Source organism: Oryctolagus cuniculus, chromosome 15 (genome assembly GCF_051225735.1).
Source record: "Oryctolagus cuniculus isolate XC-2025 breed Fujian yellow rabbit chromosome 15, ASM5122573v1, whole genome shotgun sequence".
Lineage (NCBI taxonomy): Eukaryota > Metazoa > Chordata > Mammalia > Lagomorpha > Leporidae > Oryctolagus > Oryctolagus cuniculus.
In genome coordinates this window covers 90254706-90277339 of record NC_142881.1, presented here as the reverse complement: position 1 = coordinate 90277339, position 22634 = coordinate 90254706, and the positions used below count along the sequence as shown (strand labels likewise).

The 22634-nt window shown below is 40.9% G+C and overlaps 1 protein-coding gene and 1 pseudogene across 3 annotated transcripts in view; both read right to left on the bottom strand.

The window, feature by feature from the left end:
• The window catches only part of LOC138845290 (uncharacterized), an 81427-nt gene that overhangs the window by 36362 nt on the left and 22431 nt on the right, over nt 1-22634 (bottom strand). The gene's annotated exons all lie outside the window — the stretch shown is intronic.
• LOC149122173 (putative methyltransferase-like protein 25 pseudogene) lies at nt 1066-15358 on the bottom strand (annotated as a pseudogene). Its single transcript, XR_016221203.1, has one exon. The product of XR_016221203.1 is annotated as a putative methyltransferase-like protein 25 pseudogene (transcript).

Here is a 22634-nt window from a genome sequence, read left to right as displayed (position 1 = left end):
ATTTTTCAAAGTCCACATTATGCTTTTTATAAATCATGCATTCAATTTAACATGTAAAACTAATCACGCAATTCTTAGAAGTTTTCTCCTATATTTTCTATTAGAATTAATATGGTTTTTTTAAGAAAGCTTTGATTTAATGAATACAAATTTCAAAAGCACAGCTTTAGGAATATCGTGGTTCTTCCCCCCATATCAGCCCTCCCTCCACCACTCCTGTCCCACCTCCTTCCTCTCCCATCCCCTTCTTCATTAAGATTCATGTTTAATTATCTTATATACAGAAGACCAACACTATACTAACTAAAGATTTCCACAATTTGCACCAACACAGACACACAAAGTATAAAGTACTGTTTGAAAACAAGTTTTCCAGTTAATTTTCATAGTACAACTCATTAAGGACACAGTTCTTACATGGGGAGTAAGTGCACAGTGTCTCCTGTTGTGGATTTTAACTATTGACACTCTTGTTTATGACATCAGTGATCACCCAAGGCTCTTTGCCATGAGCAGCCAAGGTAATATGCTTTGTTAATTTTACATAGATGGCTAGTCAATATTTTGAGGGAGTCTGTGTTAGGTATAGAGGAAGTGTCTTTGCTATTTATTTCATCATGGTCATCAATTTGTACCATCATCATTTGTGGAAAAGACCCCATATTCTGCATGCAATTCCCTTGTTTCTTTTGAACAAAAATCAACTTAGTATATACCTGATCTATTTATGCCATTGAGTTATCTACATGTCTATTCTTTGTCCAACAAGGGCTGCACAGATCCTTGGTCCAGTCCATGTGAAAGCAGAGATGAGTATTAAACCCACTGAGGGGTTGACAACTGGGCATCAATCATGTTGGAAGAGAGGAAGTGAGGGTACGGTCAAGTCAACAGACGTGACCATACCACCCTCCCGTTAACACTGAAATTAATTTTCTCACTGTATGCATAAAGAAAATTCATAGACACTGTGCACTGTTTGTTTCCTCCATCTACTGTCATCAAAACATGAGATATTGATTGTGCTCCATCTCCCTTTTGCTTCCAAAATTATGGCATTTAGTATCTTGTCTTGGATCTTTCTCTTAAGTAGCAGAAAAGATCCCATTTTCATGAATGTTCCTAAATCTTTTATTACATCTCCACACACTGTTTCAAGCAACAGTGCTTTTATAAAATTATCCAACAATGGGGACCAGTGCTGTAGCATAGTAGATTAAGTCACTACCTTCAGTGTCTGTTTCCCATATGGGTACCAATTAGTGTCCTAGATGCTCCTCTTCCAATCCAATTCTCTGTTATGGCCTGGGAAGGCAGTAGAAGATGGCCCAAATGCTTGGGCTCATGAACCCCATGGGATACCATGAAGAAGCTCCTGGCTCCTGATTTCAAATTGGCCTAGCCTCAGCCTTGGGAGCAGTTTTGGGAGTGAACCAGTGGATAGAAGACCTTTCTCTCCATCTTTCCTGCTCTGTCTGCAACTCTACCTCTCAAATAAATTAATTTTTTAAAAAATTTAAAAGAATACTATAAAAATGTACTCAACAATGAAGGGTTGAGTATAAATAATATTCTGATGTAGTGTTTTATGCAGATTAAGAGTTGTTTAGGGGGTGATCCCAACAAATTCATAAAGGGGCAAACATACAGTAAGACATACTATAAGAGCATCAGAACTTTGCAGTTCTCAGTGAGTAGCCCGACCCAGCTGGGAATCACTGGAGCCTGAGAAGGAGTAAAAATGTGACCTCCTGTATACATGTTATCATTCATTGTAAACATCTCTTGGGACCTGCCTAGGGAAGTATCTAGGAAGAGTGCTTCCTCTTATCCAGCAGGTGAATCTGACTTGTATCCTCAACAAGGGGCCTTCTCTTTTCATTTCTCTACAACCTTGTAGAACACTTTGTTCATTATATATTCCTTATTTATTCCCCAAAATATCCTTAAAATTAATTAATAGTCTTCTTTTTTGTAGCCTGTTTCCTGAGACATTGGTCTGTGAAGATGTCTGTAAGCTATAATGTTCAAAGGACTCTACTATCTGTGAAAAATTTTACCCCACCTCCATGAATTCGAACATATTGGTCCATACTAACAGATGTTCAAGTGTAACAACAAATGCAAATTTACTGTCATAAAATAAATCCTGACTAGATGACTTCAGAACATTTCCTAAGACTGAATAAAAGACACTGGTATTGCATCCCTGTGGCCTATGTCACTCATATTCTTCCCTAAATAAAACTGATACTAGATTTATCACACAGCCTTATTTATTTCATATAATGTTCCATTTTCCTAAAATGTTTCAATACATGTAAATAACATTAAAAGCAGATGTAAGGGCTGATATTATGGTGCAGAAAGTTAAGTCACTACTTGAGATTCCACTAACGCATATAGCATTGTCAGTTTGAGTCTTGGCTGCTCCACTTCTGATTCAGTGCCCTGTTAATGTGTCGGGGAAAATAGTAGAAAATAGCCAAGTACTTTGGTTCCCTGGGAACGAAGAGGGAAAGTTGGACAGAGATAATGGACTCCTGGCTTGGCCTGGCCCAATCCCAGCCAGCATGGTCATTTTGTGGGGGAAGTAGCAGGATAAAAATCTCTGTGTCTTCTTTTTCTCATCTATTGCTCTGCCTTTCAAATAAATTTTTAGCAAAATGAAAGCAGGTGTTCTAAAACTCACAGCATTATTTTAAGATTAACTGTGTTACACTCAAACCAGTAACAAAGGAAAATTTCTCATGGTTTTAAAGCTAATTTTCTATATTAGGTATAATGGAAATTAACAGCCAGCAAAGAAGCAACCAAATAAACATGGGCTGAGATACTGGGGATGTGGACTGGTTCAAAGAAACACATGGAGGAGGAAGGAGAGGTCACACAGTGCTAGAAATTAATATGAGGGATTTCTGAGGAGTTGACACTTAAACCTCAGACTCAAGCACAGTGTACCTGGGGTGGGAGTAAATCTGTAGACAGCAGGGTAGAAATGAGCTGTGACAGCAGTGCTCCTGGAGAGAAGACTCTTGGACTTGTTTGTGTGGTTCTGAGAATTCATTCCACAGACAATGCCTGGAGAGCTAGTGAAGCCACTGTCCAAGACTGCAGAACAGTGAAAGGATTTTTATCTGGGGGAGAATTTGATCTTCTGGATTTGATATACGACAGCATGTTAAAAAGTTCAGGTAAAATGTACAGATTAGAGACTGAAACTATTTTAGTACAAGATTTTGAATTGTTTGAAGATAAAGAACCTTCAGAAAGTCCAAGAAATATATATTTAAAATATCATGGACTTCAAAGTATTTTTTCCAGCATAACCTTATACATCTTCAAAATATTCATTTTTGGAAGTGCAGCGAGGCAGTTGATATACTACTAGGGTTGCCTGCATCCAGGTCAGAGTTCCTGGGTTTCAGTACTGACTCTGCTTCTGATTCCAGCTTCCTGATAATGTGCACCCTAGAAACAGCAGGTGATGGATGAAGCAGCTGAAACCTTGCTACCTTGTCAGAGCCCAGGACTGACTACATGGCTCCTTTGACCTCACCCAGCTCTGCCTGTTGTGGGTTTATGATGAATAAATCAGTGGATGTGAGATCTCTGAACCAATCTCTCTCAGTTTCTCTCAGGCTTTCAAATAATAAAATGAATGTCTTTACCTTGGTACATTAAAATTTTGAAATCCAGGAATATAAGGGATCTTCTAATACTCCATGAAATATGCAAATTATAAAAAATAGTCATGTATTTAAAATATTTCATTATTAACAAAAATATTTATATTTAAAATATTTTCTGTAAATCAGAAAGGCAGAGACGTTCCACTTGCTTGTTTGCATCACAAATGTCACAAAAGCTGGGGCTGAGCCAGGCCAAAGCAGAAGCTTAAAACTCAATCTGGCTCCCCCTAGTGGACAGCACGATCCAAGCACTACAGTCACACTAACTGTTGCTTCCTGGGGTTTATATCAACAGGAAACTAGAATTGGGAGCAAAGCAGGAAGAGAGCCTAGGTATTCTGATATTTGATATAAGCTATCCCAAATGATGTTTTAAATACCAGAACAAATGCTTGATCCTGAATTTGCCATTTTATTTATCTATTTTAAAATATTTAGTTGTTACTGATTTGAAAGAGAGAAGGAAAAAGAGATCTATTTGCGGGTTCACTCCCCCAATAGCCACCACTACCAGGCCATGGCCAGGCCAAAGTCAGAAGCCCAGAGTATCATGATGGTCTCCTACATTGGTGGCGGCAGCCTAGGTACTTGGGCCATCTTCCACTGCAATCTCAGGCATATTAGCAGGGAGTTTTTTAGAAGCTGAGCAGCTGGAAGTCAAACTGGCACTCTGATATGGGATTTCAGCATCACAATAGGAGGCTTATCCAATGTACCACCATGCCAGTCCCTAAATTTACCTTTTAATAAATTTTCAATGATCTATATAAGTAACATCAAACCTTTTTGGGGCCTCTAATACATACAAGTTGACATTAGACCTTATAAAGGAAATTTCAAATGCCTTCTTAAATATTGATATCATAATCTAACATGGAAAAACTAAAGCAAATGAATATATGATATTTCAAATATATCAGAGTAGAAGGAGAGAACCAGGATTGGCATAAGTTTTTACTGCATCACTATTGATTGAGGGGAACCTCACAAAGGACTTTGGGAATGAGTTGAAATACCAACTTGGAAAATATTATTATAAAATAATTATTAAATGAGTTTAAATGTAATAATGATAAGTGTAAAAGGAGTATACAGAAATATTTGTAAGTTTTGTGGCATGATCAGATGTATTTTGTTAAATTATTCATTCCATGTTTGTAGCAAAATGGGAATAGCATTAGAAAATCAGAATACAAATGTAACTTATGATAATAATGTAGTTTCTTAGATAAAATAGTAGTCATGGATCTGTGTTACAAATATTTACAGGGATGAGCATTGTAGCAAAGCAAGGTAAAACACTGCCTATGGTGCCAGCATCTCATATGGGTGCAGTTTGAATCCTGAATGATCCACTTCTGATCCAGCTCCAGGCTAATGCTCCTGGGAAAGCAGTGAAAGATAGACCAAGAGCTTGGGCACCTGCCACCCATATGGGACAACCGGATGCAGTTCCTGGCTTCAACCTTGTCCAGTCCTGGAGATTGCAGCCATTTGGAAAATGAACGAGCAGATGCAAGATCTCTCTCTCCGTCATTTCCTTTCTGTAACTCTGCCTTTCAAATAAATAAATCTTTTTAAAAAATGCCCACCAAAAAAAAGAAACAGAAATCCAGGAAAAAAAAAATTTTTAAAAAAAGGTTATTTACAAATTATGAGTCTACTTAATTCAGGACTGATAACCTAATAATAGACTCTTTTAGATGTTACCATGGCATAGGCAGACATTTGGAGTCATAAGGCTCAGGTTTTTAACTAGCAGATGTGGTGAATGATATGCAGTCTTCGGGAATATGTCAAAACTGAATTGAATTAGGCATAAAAATCAGAGGCTGCACTGATGAAAAGTGGATCCACAATAGGGAGAGATCCCTGTGATAAGACCAAGGAGTCATGTAGAGTAGTTGTGTGAATAAGCTTGGAAGTGATATTCTAGATGAAGTTCAGGTCTGACACACACCCTAAAGATGAACATGTTTAGGAATCTGAGCACTGAAAACAGGCAGACCTAAATTCTGATTCTTACCTTGTCATATTTTAGCCTGATAATGTTGTTAAATTACAAAAGCTCTGCAAAACGCAGTTCTTCATGTGCAAGAGAATTTAGATTTACATTTGCCCGATAGAAATCTCTGACTCTTCCAACATGCTTTTCCTAACCATGAGATAAACTCCAAAGTTGCCTGGGCATAAATCTAACCACACGGCAGTAGGGAGTAGAGACACTGGTCAAAATTCAGGAATCAATGTTACTTTAGTCACCAGTATGGAAAACTCAGGGTAAGTGAAGCCACCTGTTCTCAGAGGATCAGAAAGCAACTCGGAGTGTAGCGGGTTTGACAATGAAGAGCTCTAGGATGGATGAAGGAGAGTGGAATGTTAGTGTACCAAACCAAGAAAAATCAAATCTAAAGAACAGGGTAACTCCCTTTATCTGGAGACAAGTGTCCACATGTGACATGTATCAGGTTGTCTAGGTTTGCAGTTAGAGGTAGGTAGTGAGTGATACCTTTGAACACTCAGAACAATTATCATATAAAATTACGGTCTTCACTTTCTTATATATAGAACGGGGATAGTATGTATTCTCTACCAGCAGCAATACTCAAACCTTCTGAATTTGGAAAGTGGGAAAGGAGAGGGCTCCCCCGTGTTTCTTGGAGCACTCTCGATGTGCATGTGGGATGGGAAGGGATAAATCTTAGGTGAAGATTTGGGAATGCCTGTCTGGTGTGTCTTGAAACGGGGAAGTGTTAACAAAAATGGACCTCAGGCTTCTGTCTTTTGCTCTGCCTGCTCAAAGCCTGAAACGTCTCTGAATAAGGATGAGGAACACAGGTTGTAACTCAGTTCTTGGCAGTGCATCCCCAGGGATAGAGGCCTGTTTTTCCTAAAAATGAAATCTGTGATCATCAGATGGCCATTTTTCTTCTCTTGGTTGGAATCTTCCTGCACTCAAAAGACATTCAAGGATATGAGTCTCTTCAGATCTGGCTGATGATTAGTCGATTCCAGAATTAGAAAAATTAGGAAAATTCCCAATCTGCATGGTAGAGTGAATTGCAGAGTACAGAGATCATTTTTGATAGATTGTAAAGATCTGGATCTATCAAGAGCCTTCTGTTATGGTAGGAGCAGAATGACTAGATGAAGATACTAGAGAGATGATGGAAACTGATCTTGTGAGGTCCCACACAAAACAAGAGGAAAAGGCAGCCCAATAGCACAAGAGTAATAAGGCTAGAATCTCCCCCTCATGTAGCAGTTACAGGGCTACAGGCCACATCGGTCCTGATATCTTTTTTTTTTTTTTTTTTTTTTTTTTTTTTTTTTTTTTTGACAGGCAGAGTGGACAGTGAGAGAGAGAGACAGAGAGAAAGGTCTTCTTTGCTGTCGGTTCACACTCCAATGGCCACCGCGGCCGGCACGCTGTGGCCGGCACACCGTGCTGATCCGAAGGCAGGAGCCAGGTGCTTTTCCTGGTCTCCCATGGGGTGCAGGGCCCAAGCACTTGGGCCATCCTCCACTGCCTTCCCAGGCCACAGCAGAGAGCTGGACTGGAAGAGGGGCAACCGGGACAGAATCTGGCGCCCCAACCGGGACTAGAACCCGGTGTGCCAGTGCCGCAGGCGGAGGATTAGCCTATTGAGTCATGGTGCCGGCTGGTCCTGATATCTTTTAATAATTAAGTTGTATGGAGAAGAGATCTCACTTACTGTCCCAGTTTCAAATAAAAGATGTTCAGGCATAGATGGTGCTGGACAATAAGAGTTATCCAATATTTCAGGAAGAACAGATCTGTTACTTGTTTATTGAATCCCAAAGTATTTTATAACATGAAATTTTTATGTTATTTTTCTCATCTATCTCATGGCACTGGTGAGAAAATAATCTCATTAACCATGGAAGTGGTTATAGTGCACTATACTATATACACTTCACTATACATGCAAGTGATTATAGTGCACTACACTGTATACACTTCACTATACATGGAAGTGATTATAGTGCACTATACTATATACACTACACTATACATGGAAGTGATTATAGTGCACTATACTATATACACTTCACTATACATGGAAGTGGTTATAGTGCACTATACTGTATACTCTATACATGGAAGTGGTTATAGTGCACTATACTGTATACACTTCACTATACATGGAAGTGATTATAGTGTACTATACTGTATACACTACACTATACATGGAAGTGGTTATAGTGCACTACACTGTATACACTTCACTATACATGGAAGTGATTATAGTGCACTACTCTATATACACTACACTATACATGGAAGTGATTATAGTGCACTACACTGTATACACTTCACTATACATGGAAGTGATTATAGTGCACTACACTGTATACACTTCACTATACATGCAAGTGATTATAGTGCACTACACTGTATACACTACACTATACATGGACATATAGTGCACTACACTGTATACACTTCATTATACATGGAAGTGATTATAGTGCACTACACTGTATACACTACACTATACATGGACATATAGTGCACTACACTGTATACACTTCATTATACATGGAAGTGATTATAGTGCACTACTCTATATACACTACACTATACATGGAAGTGATTATAGTGCACTACACTGTATACACTTCACTATACATGCAAGTGATTATAGTGCACTATACTGTATACACTACACTATACATGCAAGTGGTTACAGTGCACTACACTGTATACACTTCACTATACATGGAAGTGATTATAGTGCACTACACTGTATACACTACACTATACATGGAAGTGATTATAGTGCACTACACTGTTTACGCTTCACTATACATGCAAGTGGTTACAGTGCACTACACTGTATACACTTCACTATACATGCAAGTGGTTACAGTGCACTACACTGTATACACTTCACTATACATGCAAGTGATTATAGTGCACTACACTGTATACACTTCACTATACATGCAAGTGATTATAGTGCACTATTCTATATACACTACACTATACATGGAAGTGATTATAGTGAACACAGGAGACACAGCTGAGAGCAGGAGCTCAGTGTGGTGGCGAGGTAGATGCTTCCTCAGTAAGTTCAACTGACCCAATATTTTGAGGTGCTGGGAGAGGGTCATGAAGCATTTCTGGGAGACAAGAGGATTCAACTAAGGAGTAAGGGGGAATCACATGTCTATTTTCAGCAATTTTAATCTCATAAAAATCTGTATGGAGTCCAAAAGAACATTTTGATAAAATCTTAGTAAGACAAATTCATCATATCTCCCTTGTTTCCAATAAACCAGTCTCCCTCTTAGTAATTGAGGTTTGTTATAAATTTTTAACTTACTATTTTTTAACTTGAGAAGCAGAGAGAAAGAGAGACAGAGAGACAGAGAGACAGAGAGACAGAGAGAGAGAGAACAAGAACACTGTCATTCACTGGTCCACGTACCAAATATCTGCTATGGCAAGGACTGAGCCCATACTGAAGCTGGGAGCCAAGACCACAATGCAAGTTTTCCCCATGAGTGGCAAGACCCCAATTACATACACTATCCCTGCTATCTCCCAGGGTTGGCATTAGCAGAAAATGGAGTCAGGAGGCACATACTGAACCCAGGCACTCTGAAGTAAGATTCAGGTATTTTGAACATGAGGTCAAATGTCTATCTCATTTTTACCAAATTTTTTAAATGCACACATTGCATGAGGAGTATTATTTCCTTACTTTTGGTTGTGCATCTGTAAGTTATATAACAATAAAAATTAGGGATATATAACCATTTATTTGTTTGTTTGTTTTTGACAGGCAGAGTGGACAGTGAGAGAGAGAGACAGAGAGAGAAAGGTCTTCCTTTGCCGTCGGTTCACCCTCCAATGGCCACTGCGGCCAGCGTCCTGTGGCTGGCACACCACGCTGATCCAAAGGCAGGAGTCAGGTGCTTCTCCTGGTTTCCCATGTGGGTGCAGGGCCCAAGGACTTGGGCCATCCTCCACTGCACTCCCGGGCCACAGCAGAGAGCTGGCCTGGAAAGGGGGCAACTGGGACAGAATCCGGCGCCCCGACCGGGACTAGAACCCGGTGTGCCGGTGCCACAGGTGGAGGATTGGCCTATTGAGCCACGGTGCTGGCCTGGGATATATAACCATTTGAATCATGGTTGATGTAACACTAAATTGAGTTTTCTATTAGCCACTTAGCAGATGGTTAAGATTAAAATACATGGAAAATAAATAACTGATGCTTGGATTTTGACATTCGAGTAGTCTTACCTGAATTATCTGTTAAAACAATTAGGGGCAGGTGCTGTGGTGCAGTGGGTGAAGCTGCCGCCTGCAGTACTGGTATCCCATCTGGGCGCTGGTTTGATTCCCAGCTGCTCCACTTCCTATCCAGTTCTCTGCTATGGTCTGGGAAAACAGTAGAAGGTGGTCCAAGTCCTGCATCCATGTGGGAGACCTGAAAGAAGCTCCAGGCTTCGGACAGGTTCAGCTCCAGCCATTGCAGCCATTTGGGAAGTGAACCAATGGTTGGAAAACCTCTATCTGCCTCTGTAACTCTGCCTTTTAAATAAATAAGTAAATCTTAAAATAACAACAATATCTGGTCTGATCACACTGTCACTGAGTTACAATGACTGATTTAATTATTAGGTACTATTGGAAGACAATATGTTGTAATTGATAAATTATCCTCCTTAAAAATTGTTTATCAAATTAGCTATAAAGTTCCTGGCCTATATTTTTGAAATTGTGGTCAGGTACTATACAGAATACTATTTAGGTAGATTTTATGATTAAAATAAATGAAGAGATTAGTCTCTGAAATCACTTTGACTATGTTTACAAGCACAGTGCTCCCAGTGTTACTCTCATTACCCAATGCAGCATGAAAGCGGATCTACTGCACTCTGTAAAATTTCACGCCTCTTCCTATTTCCTATTTTAAAATGTTAATATTTAGGGGCTGGCGCTGTGGCATAGCAGGTAAAGCCACTGCCTGCAATGCCGGCATCCCATATGGGTGCCAGTTCAAGACCTGGCTGCTCTACTTCCACTCCAGCTCTCTGCTATGGCCTGGAACAGCAGTGGAAGATGGCCCAAGTCCTTGGAACCCTGCATCCATGTGGGAGGTCTGGAAGAAGCTCCTGGCTCCTGGCTTTGGACTGGCACAGCTCCGGCCACTGTGGCCAACTGGGGAGTGAACCAGCGGATGGGAGCCCTCTCTCTCACTTCCTCTCCTTCTCTCTGTGTAACTCTGACTTTCAAATAAATAAATAAATCTTTAAAAATGCATTAAATATTTCCAAATACTTCTAATCCAGTGAATAATAAAATCAGTTATATTTTCTTATTTTGCCTCCTATTTTTATTGTTTATCGATTTCAAAGGTAGATACTAGAGAGACATAGAGAACTCCCACCCATTGATTAATAGCACAGTGCTTCTAATCATTAGGGCTGGGAGACACTGTTGGAATGGAACTAAGAGTAATTAGCAAAGAAAAATACTTCGAAATCATCTTAGAATGGAAAATGGCTCGGAAGACTATTGCTGAATGCCTTCGGGCTCAGAGTCTCTGAGATATCAAACTAAGCATGTTGTTGTTGGGGCCGGCGTTGTGGTGCAGCGGGTTAATGCCCTAGCCTGAAGCACCGGCATCCCATATGGCTGCCGGTTCGAGATCCAGCTGCTTCATTTCCAATCCAGCTCTTTGCTATGGCCTGGGAAAGCAGCAGAAGATGGCCCAAGTCTTTGGACCTCTGCACCCACATGGGAAACCTGGAAGAAGCTCCTGGCTCCTGGCTTCAGATCGGCACAGCTCTGGCCGTTGCAGCCATCTGGGAAGTGAGCCAGTGGAATGGAAGAACTCTCTCTCTCTCTCTGACTCTCCTCTCTCTGTATAACTCTGACTTTCAAATAAATAAATAAATCTAAAAAAAAAAAAAAACCCACTAAGTATGTTAGAAATTTTTTCTGAATGAAAAGTAGTAACAGTGCATTTATGGGTAGATTTGTGAACATTCTGGAAGTCACAGTTGCGAGTATTTTTCAGAGCACTATTTATACAAATAAGACTTTTCTCATCATAAAATATTTCAAAAATATGTAGAAGAATAAAGTAGGAAATGAGAATTATCCACAAGATCACCACCTAGTGGTAACATAGCATGTATTTTTTTAAAACTTATAAAAGAATTCTATCCTTTGCTTATTTATTTCTTCACCAAAGAATTTTTGAAATGTTTAAAAGAGTACAAAAGGCAACTCCAAAAGCTATCTTGTATTTTGAAACAATGAGTTAGGTCAATTGATCCAGGAACTTCTATACAATATTGCTTCAACATATAACGCTACTTGTATTTATGATTTACTGTCTCTCAGTTATATAATTGAAATTCTTGCAATTTAGAAAAAGTTCAAGCTTTAAAGAATACTCAAGAAGCTATTCTTGCTCAAGGAAATTGCCTATGTGGTCATTAAGTAGTAAACACAACTTGCCTTAGATATACCTTTACTTCAAATTTACATTAAGATATTAGAGTTTTCTTGTGTTGTAATCTTAACAAAGCCTAAGTTGCAAAATGATAAATTAGCTTAAGTACTAGCTTTTGTTCTTGTGTTTGATTTAGGAGGATTGAAATTAGCAGATTACTCTAAAACATGCTCTTCTCAGATTTTGATAGCCGTGGGTATAATGAAAGCCTGCTTATGATTTTATCATAATCTTTTATATCAATGTGATTAAATATGACATGTATGTTAAGTAAGCTATTAAAACTGAATTCTATGTTTAAAATATTTTTCAAAGTAAATTGAGAAATTTAAAACAGAAATCACCTCCAGATCTTTAATAATATCATGTAGTTCTGAATCAGCAGTGATAAAAGAGGTTAAAGGTGAATATATATTTGATTCATGTGACTTTGATGTCATTTTTCTTCTCTCTTTATTTTCTTCAAGCATTTCTATTTCTTTGCTAGGTATTTGTGATGAAGAAGTAGGCTCCGAGGAATTAACAGGCAAAAGGTCTATAAGGGACAACGCATTATCAAAACAAAAATTTTCTTCTAGATGTGACTGAGTATGTAGGTTTTCCATTTTTTTTTCTGATGTGAGAAATTACAGATTCTGAAACAGCTGGCAAAAAATTTGAGGCTGATATTTTTTCTTGATTTGCCGGTCTGTTGTTACAAATTTCCGCAATATCTGCTTTATATTTCATTTCATTTCGTTCTTTGGTCTCTGTTGCCATTTTTAATGTCAGTCCACTGACATCCAATCTTGACTGAGTATGATAGAGTTTCCAGTGTTTCTTCAATTTCCTGTTTCTCTCTTCAGCTCCATGAGTATTAGTATCTGAGGAATCAATTCCATACACTTTTAAGCCATATTTCAAGGACAAAAAGGAGCTTAGGTAGCCTTTACCAGAACCCAAGTCAATTATCTGTTTGATTCCACAGTAATCAGCAATACTGCTGATCAGCTCTGACATTGCCTGAACTTCATGAGATTTTTTCACATTCATAAACTCAACTGGCTTCACATTTTCACCAGTTTTCTGCTTTTGATTTCCTTGAAGGGCTACAAGCAACTGTTCAAAAGGAGTACATATTCCCAAGTTCTGCATGGAAAAACATTTTGCAGCCAGAGCAAAGGCTTCTGCACTCACCAGCTTCTGAGAAGTTTCACTACATATTTTGGGAAAATCAGTAATACCTGACCCCATCTCTGCTTCCAGCAGGGGGCGCGACTCTGCAAGCCGGGCCTGCGCCACCAGTGCCGACTTCCTCAGCGCTGCGAGCACCGTCTCCGGGGGCAAGTCGACCAGCTCTTCCCACAGGGACTCTGTGTAAAAGTCCACCGTATGGGCATTCGAAATGGATAAGGCGTCCCTGAGGAACCATAGCAGCCCCTGCAACTTAGCATGCAGAGTGGGCAGGTCCTGGGTCACCGGGAGAAGACCGGCAGCCGCCATGACGCTCACCCTCCCAGGCTGTAGGTGGCGCCTTTTTTTTTTTTTTTTTTTTTTTAAGTATTGGTTAATTGATTTGAGAGCAAAACAGAGTCCCTATCTGCTGGCTAACTCCCCAAATACCCACAGCAGTTGCAGGAGGGCTGGGCTACAGGTGGAAGTCAGGAATACAATCTAGGTCTCCTACATGAATGTCAGGAACCTAATTAACTGAACTATCACCTGCTGCCTCCCAGTCTGCATGAGCAGGATGCTCAAGTCAAGGACCAGGGTTAGGAATCAAACCCAGACACTGCAGTGTGGGACATGCTCAACTCAACTAATATCTTAAGCACTCAGATAAATCCCACACCTCTATATGTTCTTGTACTTTTGCTTTATGTGAAGAGATGTATGTTTTATAAAAAACATAATATACATAATCACAGAATTTTTTGACTAACTAAACTTGGGAATTTAAACATGCTATTAAATATTCTAGCTGACTGTGATGGCTATACAGTAGTTTCATGATAGCATAATTCAATTTTTGGCATATTTACTCTTCTATTATCTATTCTTTAAGATTTCAAATTAACACTGCAATCAAATACATTTATCAAATATTAAAACTGTTTCAATGAGGTAATGGCCTGTGCTGCCTTAGCTGTAATTATTGTTGTTTAGATTTGGATTCTTCCCACTGTTTTCCAGAACTCTGAACTTAGGCATTTTAGTCAATATTTACGTGCATACCTGGGTAAAGCATTTAAAACCTAGAGAGAGAATCCTGACAAAGTTTCTAGGATTCCTGCATTCTCTTCATTCTAAAGATTTTCTGTTTGTTGTCATTCGCTGGAATTTTCCCATAAGGAAGTAGGATTGCTTATCCCTAAATTCCGGAAAGATGCCATTCTCACCTTTGCAGAGCTCAATTTGTGTACCACAGATAATCCTGTGGACAATGATAAAATCAAGCTTTGAATTCAACTATGTAAGAATTCACCTTGGCAGTGGATGACTCTTTCAGTTCTTTCAAAGGGAGGAGTGTGAAGCTTCTCCTACCACTTTGCAACCAGCAAAACAGATAAAGTGGCCAAAATAATCGTTTACTCTAACCCATAACATCAGCATCTTCAAGACTTCATTCTGCTTTCTAATACCTAATTCATTTGGAAAATAAACTTGAAATCACAAAATATGTTAATTAATAATGGAAACATGTAAACACTGACACAGTTAAGTTTTAATGTTTAGTTCTGCTAACCTATTCATACTTTTCAATTATTTTCATTTTTAAATTTTTATTTATCTTTATTTTATCTGAATGGAGGTGTGTGTGTGTGCGTGTGTGTGTACGTGTGTGTGTGATACGGAGAGACTTTGAGAGAAAGAGCTTTTTGGCCGGCACCACGGCTCACTAGGCTAATCCTCCGCCTTGCGGCGCCGGCACACCAGGTTCTAGTCCCAGTCGGGGCGCCTGATTCTTTCCCAGTTGCCCCTCTTCCAGGCCAGCTCTCTGCTGTGGCCCGGGAGTGCAGTGGAGGATGGCCCAAGTACTTGGACCCTGCACCCCATGGGAGACCAGGGTAAGTACCTGGCTCCTGCCATCGGATCAGCACATTGCGCCGGCCGCAGCACGCCAGCCGCAGCGGCCATTGGAGGGTGAACCAACAACAAAGGAAAACCTTTCTCTCTCTGTCTCTCTCTCTCACTGTCCACTCTGCCTGTCAAAAAAAAAAAAAAGAGCTTTTTTTTTTTCAGCAATTTTTTTTTATTTGACAGGTAGAGTTATAGACAGTGAAGAGAGACAGAGAGAAAGGTCTTCCTTCAGTTCGTTCACTCCCTAAATGGCCACTACGGCTAGCGCTGCACCGATCCGAAGCCAGGAGCCAGGTGCTTCCTCCTGGTCTCCCATGGGGTGCAGGGGCCCAAGCACTTGGGCCATCCTCCACTACACTCCCTGGTCACAGCAGAGAGCTGGACTGGAAAAGGAGCAACTGGGACTAGAACCTGGCACCCATATAGGATGCTGGTGCCACAAGGCAGAGATTTAACCAAGTGCACCATGGCGCCGGCCCTGAGAGAAAGATCTTTCACTCTCTGCTCCCCAAATGCCCACAATAGCCAGGACTGGTGAGGCCAAGCCAGGAGTCTGGAACTCAATCTAGCTCTCCCATGTGGCAGTAGGGGCACAAGCACATGAGCCTTCGGCAGTGGCTTTCTAAGATACACAATAGCAGAAATCTGAGACAAAAGTAGCATAAAGAAACTTGAACCAGGCAGTTAGATATTGGATGTTGACACCCCAAAAAGCAACTTGACCACTGCATCAAATATCTGCTTGAAGGCCGGCACCGTGGCTCAATAGGGAAATCCTCCGCCTGTGGCGCCGGCACCCCGGGATTCTAGTCCTGGTTGGGGCACCGGATTCTGTCCCGGTTGCTCCTCTTCCAGTACAGCTCTCTGCTGTGGCCCGGGAGTGCAGTGGAGGATGGCCCAGGTGCTTGGGCATTGCACCCACATGGGAGACCAGGAGAAGCACCCGGCTCCTGGCTTCGGATTAGCATGGTGCACCGGCTGCAATGCGCTGGCCACAGTGGCCATTAGGGGGTGAACCAACAGAAAAAGGAAGACCTTTTTCCCTGTCTCTCTCACTGTCCACTCTGCCTGTCAAAAAAAATTAAAAAAAAAAATCTGCTTGATTTTGAGTTATTTTATTTTCCACATATATTGTAATCTGTTATATCATTGTCTGTTTTTCAAGGTATGTGATTAAAAATTGCCCCTACTCCTTTTTTTTATTAGCATCACATCCCAAGCAACTTTGAAGTTATCTGTATTCCACCTTCACCTTCCTTTGCATACCTCTTGTCAGTATGTCCAAGATTCCACTGCTCAAAAGCATAAGCCATCCATTTCCTTTTTGATCAAAAGAAATCTAAAATACTTAAAATCCATGTCCATAAATATCTATGTTACTATGTACAGCTTTCTTCAAGATAATAATCATTACTGACCCTATGTGCTTTTCTTCCCTGAGTAGTTTCATGTCTATTCACAACACTGTGCCTTTAGTCACCTATTCACACCTATTCATTTCCTCCTACAATGTGATGCATGGATTTCTTTTTCTTTTTTTTTTTTATTTTTTTGGACAGGCAGGGTTTGACAGTGAGAGAGAGAGACAGAGAGAAAGGTCTTCCTTCCATTGGTTCACCCCCAAAATGGCCACTACAGCTGGTGCACTGCGGCCAGCACGCTGCGCCAATCCGAAGCCAGGAGCTAGGTGCTTACTCCTGGTCTCTCATGCAGGTGCAGGGCCCAAGCACTTAGGCCATCCTCCACTGCCTTCCCAGGCCACAGCAGTAATGTCATTGTTTTCTAAAATGACATTTTGTATCATTATTTATTTTTATATATTGCACAGTAGGTTAAACCACCTGCTTCCCATATTGCAGAGCCTGGGACTGACACCCACCTCTGCTTCTTTTCACAGCCTCATTGAAGGAGGTAAAGCAGGGCTATTCAGCCATTCCGTGCCACAGATACTTCTCACTTCTTTTCTAGGAAATCCTAACTTTGTATCCCACTCTGAGGAGGCTCTCAGACTCCTGAGAGTTTCTCTAAGGGTCCAAATTAGGGATGTGTTATCCACCTATATAGCTTATTATTTGTGATCACTACAAGAAAATTACTTGGCCCGGCAATGTAGCATAAGTGAGTTAAGTCACTGCCATCTGACGCTAGTAGCATCCCTTATGGGCAGGGGCCCATGTCCCGGCTGCCCCACCTCTGATCCAGCACTCTTGCTCTCACTCTCTCTCCTCTGTATCTCTGCTTTTCAAATAAATCAAATGAAGCTTAAAAAGTTTACCAGCAAGACACGAATGTGGTGTATGCAGTCTCATTCCTTCTGGAAGGATCCTTGGTCACAGGAGCCAGATTAGGGCTCTGGCACCAGCTTCACTCAGGTATTCGCCCAACATAGATTTATGAGGCACCCACTATGCCAGACACAGTGCAGGCTGATGAAAACAGGGAAATCGTGGGAGAACAGCAGCACCAAGGGAAAGCTCAGGTGTGCCTTGGGCACTTTGACTCTTCCAAGGTGATGTCACTCATAGTGATCTCAGTGGTACTTATATCAGGGCTGACCTCTGACATATATTCCTATTCCTAAATAGCATCATCTCTTTTTCAGGCCATGTCCTCCTAAGATCATTGAGTCAGACCTTCATACCAGGGTAGGGGTAGACATTGGTCCTTTGGAGGATCACCAGTGACCTATGACCCTCTGTGGCGATAACTCATGCTTTCTTCTCACTGTCCCTCTCCTCTTTTCTTATCATTCTTTGTTATACCTTCTGCCTCCTCTTAACTCTGGGTTTCCAGTCTCCCAAATGGCAAAAAGCCATGCTTACGATCCTGAGTCAAAAGTTTTATATGCAACGAAATATGTGGGAAAGTGAATGCATTCCCTACTCATCTAAATATTTGTTTCGTAAATTTGATTTAGTGTATTATTAGAAAAGCAGAGATAGATCTCTGACCAACTGATTCACACCTGAAACGTCTGCCACAACCAGGGCTGGGCCAGGTTGAAGGAGGAGCCTGGAACTCAGCCTGGGTCTCCCACATTGAGTGGCCACAACCCAAGTGCTTGAACCATCACTTGGTGCCTCCAAGGACACATTAACAGAAAACTAAAATGGAAAGGGAGCCAGGATGCAGAGACCAATACGGGATATAAGCACCCCAAGAAGCATCTTAAGGCAAATGTCCACCCATTTAGTGCATCATGATGCCAACTAGAGGGAGAAGGGAGAAAGCCACAGAAAGCTGCCTCCCTACACAGAGACGTGTAACAGGTGGATTCAAGGCATAAGGCTTACAGTTCTTCTTAAATTCTGTTTTCATGCCCATTACAATAAGAGCCCCAGGAACCCCAAATGCCAAATGTCTTTGACAACTGTGGTAAGTGTAAATACATATATAAACATGGATTAAGAAGGGACTTCAAAGGTTTCTAGGCTTTAAAAAAAAAAAAAAAGACTTCAACAAGTTTGAGACAAAATGAAATTGAAGGTAAGTTTACTTTGAAGCAAAATTTTTAAATCCATGCAGGTTTTCAAAATGTGTATTCTCCATGAACTTTATGTATACAGATATTGATTCCACATTAATTAGAGTTAGGGTACAAATTTGCCTAATGAATATCATTTCTATTTGCAAATTGATTAATAACAAGGTTGAAAAGCTCAGAATCCACTTCCTTATATGTAGGAGACTCATGAACTCTAAGGTACTCACCCCCAAAACGCCCAGTGCGAAGCTGGGTTCACTCAAGCCAGCTATTAGCAACCTGTAGTTTCCACTGAACTACCTTAAAGTGACTAGGATAGCAGGTGAACTTACAAACCAATTTTCTCGTGTCAATCTACCTTCTGTTATCTTTTGCTTCCTTATTAATCATTATATTTTCTTAGGGAAGCAAAGTGATAAAAAAAAAACACAGCTATGAAAATAATTTTCCCAAAGAAGTAATCTATCATTTTGCTTAAAACTTCTTCAGAGTATTATGAATCTCTCCTTCCTGGAGGGAGGGTGGTACACTTCATGCAATAGGCTATTTTCATCTTACTTGGTAAATTCAAGAGGCAGTTATTCTAGTACCCTTAAACCTCATAAACCTGCCCCAAGCGTGCAGTTTCTACATTCCAAATATTATGGGAGGACCAGGTCTTCCTTGCAAAGGGCTTTTTAATCACCATCTCATCATCACTGCCTTATTGGGAAATCAAGGCAAAGGGAGGGTAGAACTTTCAGAACAAGGCCTCAGTGATTGCTAAGTTTCAGTCCCTCTCCATCAGGTTTTCCTCTCCTCCCTACCTACTTTTTTCTTTTAAGTTATTACAACCTTCGTTTCGCACCACAGCCTAAAATGACTCTTCTTCCTCTGAAACTCCTCTGGGAATGCTGTGTACATAATTCACTTGTCTACTACTCATACCATGCCTTGTTACTTAAATCCTCTGTAATTACTTAACTTTTTCTGTATTTATGTCTTCTTTCTTTTTTATAAAGGTTTATTTTATTGTATATTTATCTTATTACTTTTTATATTTTTTATTTCTTTTATTTATTTTATTTGAAAGTCAGGAAGAGAGAGAAAGAGAAAGATATTTTCCATCCACTGGAATGCTCCCCAGATGGCCACAATGGCCAGGGCTGGGCTAGGCCAAAGCCAGGAACCAGGAGCACCATCTGGGTTTCCCATGTGGGTGGCAGGGTCCCAAACACTTGGACCATCTTTTGCTGCTTTTCTCAGGCCATCAGCAAGGAGATGGATCAGAAGTGGAGCAGCAGGAACATGAACCAATGCCTATATGGAATGACAGCATAAGGCGGTGATCTTACCCACTACACCACAATGACAACCTCATGCCTTGCTTCTTAAACTAAATCAGAAGCTCTCTGGGGGCAAAATCTGAGTACTCTGTATCTCTCTGACCTCATAGCACCTGGTGCATAGTAGGAGATCAGATTAAACATGGTAATGTGATTTGGTTTGATTTCTTCTCATTCTAGAAGCGATGTCTAAAATTTAAAAATAAATATCAAAATGGCCAAGCCAAATGCATAAATCTAGAAGTGAAATGCATGTAACTTAGCATCAATCTTCTGCTGCCCTCTGACTCTCAGTATTAGGAGAGGCTTCCATTTACCTGAGCGTTTTCAGTTCTTATTAGTGGAGTATATATATACTCCTAGCCATTTCTACAGAAAATAAAAACTAAAGATTGACTTTAAGTAGATTACCCAGAATCATTAAATTAAATTGAAGAGCAAAGACAAAGAAATAACTCTGAAATGATAGGATAAATATAATTGGTATTATTACAAATGACATGCATTGTCAAGGCTTTTCTCAACTCAGGCTACTCCCCAAACCATAAGTTACTGACAACAGAATCACATCAGTATCCTTGTCCTTTCCTGACCCTGAACCTAGGATGACTGCTCCAGATATTTAGGACACCAATGTAACCACTGTGTTCTTATACACCCAAATGATTTTTTTAACATATTTATTTTATTAATTTGGAAAGCAGAGAGATGGAGAGACAAAGAAATTGCCTATTTGCTTTTTCACACCACAACTGCTCACAACAGCTGGAGCTGGGCCAGGTCAAAATCAGGAGACCAGAATGCAATCCAGGTCCCCCATATGAGTGCCAGGGATCAAACTACCCAAGTCATCATCCACTTTCTTCCAGGGTACACATTTGCAGGGAGCTAGAATTGCAAGTGCAACTGGGACTGAAACCCAGGTACTCCAATATGCAATAACATAGCAAGTGGCTTCCTAACTGCTGAGTCAAACGCACATCCCCAAATAGTTTTTATTCACGTTTAGACTTATAATTCAATCTGAATCCTATAAGTGGGATAAAAATCATTCTCTGAAAGTCCTCTCTCCCCACATTTTCAAAGTCATCATTACAAGCTGCCCTCTAACCTGCTTACAGCCAGGCTACTTCTACAACCTACTCTCATAGCCACACCCTGACACAGCTTTGTCCTGAAATCTCTACCATCCTACAGCCTCCTACCCTTATCCCACTACAACTGTTTTTGATCATACACATAACCCTAGATCTAAGAACTGTTTCCTTAACACCCCCTTGGGATCCTCCTGGCCATATTTCCTTTCCTACTCCTACCAGCACATCCCCTATCACATAACACAAACTCAAATCTTGATTTTATTTTTTCCTAAGATTTTTGTATTTATTTGAAAGGCAGTATTACAGAAAAAGAAGGAAAGATAGATCTTTCATCTACTGGTTTACTCCCCAAATGGCCACAATAACTGGAGCTGAGCTAGACTAAAGCCAGAAGCCAGAACTCCATCTGGGTCTCCCACATGGGTGGCAGGGGCCCAAGCACTTGGGCCATCCTCCACTGTTTCCCAGGTGCATTAGCAGGGAGAGAGATCAGAAGTTGAACATCCAGGACTCGAACAGGTGCTACTATGGGATACCAGCATTGCAAGAGTCAACGTAATCCATTGTGCCACAATCCCAGCCCCTTTCTCTTTTAAAAAGATTTATTTATTTGAAATGTGGTGAGAGAGATAAGGAGAGAGTTTGCAGTCACTGGTTCACTATCCAAATGCTCACAATAGCCATGACTAGGCAAGGATGAACCCAGAAGCCGGGAACATCATCTGGCCTCCCACAGGAGTAGCAAGGGCCCATGTAACTGGGTCATCTTTTCTTTTTCCTTTTCAGATGTACTGCAGCAGAAGAAGAACAGCCAAGACCCAAAACAGAATGTGGGCATGCAAAATGGTGGCTTAGCCCACCACACGACGACATCGCCCTGATATCTTGCTTCTCTGGCGTACCTCCTACATAGTAAATTCCCCTACTCTGGATGAATGTCCCTGTCTGCTATTCTGATCTGTCCAACACACAAGTTGGGGAGCCGTGTACACTAGGACACTATAAATTCACAATTTTTAATATCATGTAAAAGAAGGCTGAGTTACAGAAACGAGAGGAGAGACCTTCTACCTGCTGATTCACATCCCAAACGGCCACAATGGCCAGGGCTGGGAAGGCCAGAGACAGGAGCCAGGAACTCCAATTGGGTCTCCCACATGGGTGGCAGGAACCAAAGTACTGGGATCATATTCTGCTTACTTTCCCAGGTGCATCAGCAGGGAGCTGCATCAGAAGGAGCGCGGGGCTAGCACTGTGGCACAGTGGGTAAAGCCGCCACCTGCAGTACTAGAATCCCATATGGGTACTGGTTCGAGTACCAGCTGCTCCACTTCCGATCTAGCTCTCTGCTACGGCCTGGGAAAGCAGTCTAAGATGGCCCAAGTCCTTGGGCCCCTGCAACCACGTGGGAAACCCGGAAGAAGCTCCTGGCTCCTGGCTTTGGATTAGTGCAGCCCCGGCCGTTGCAGCCA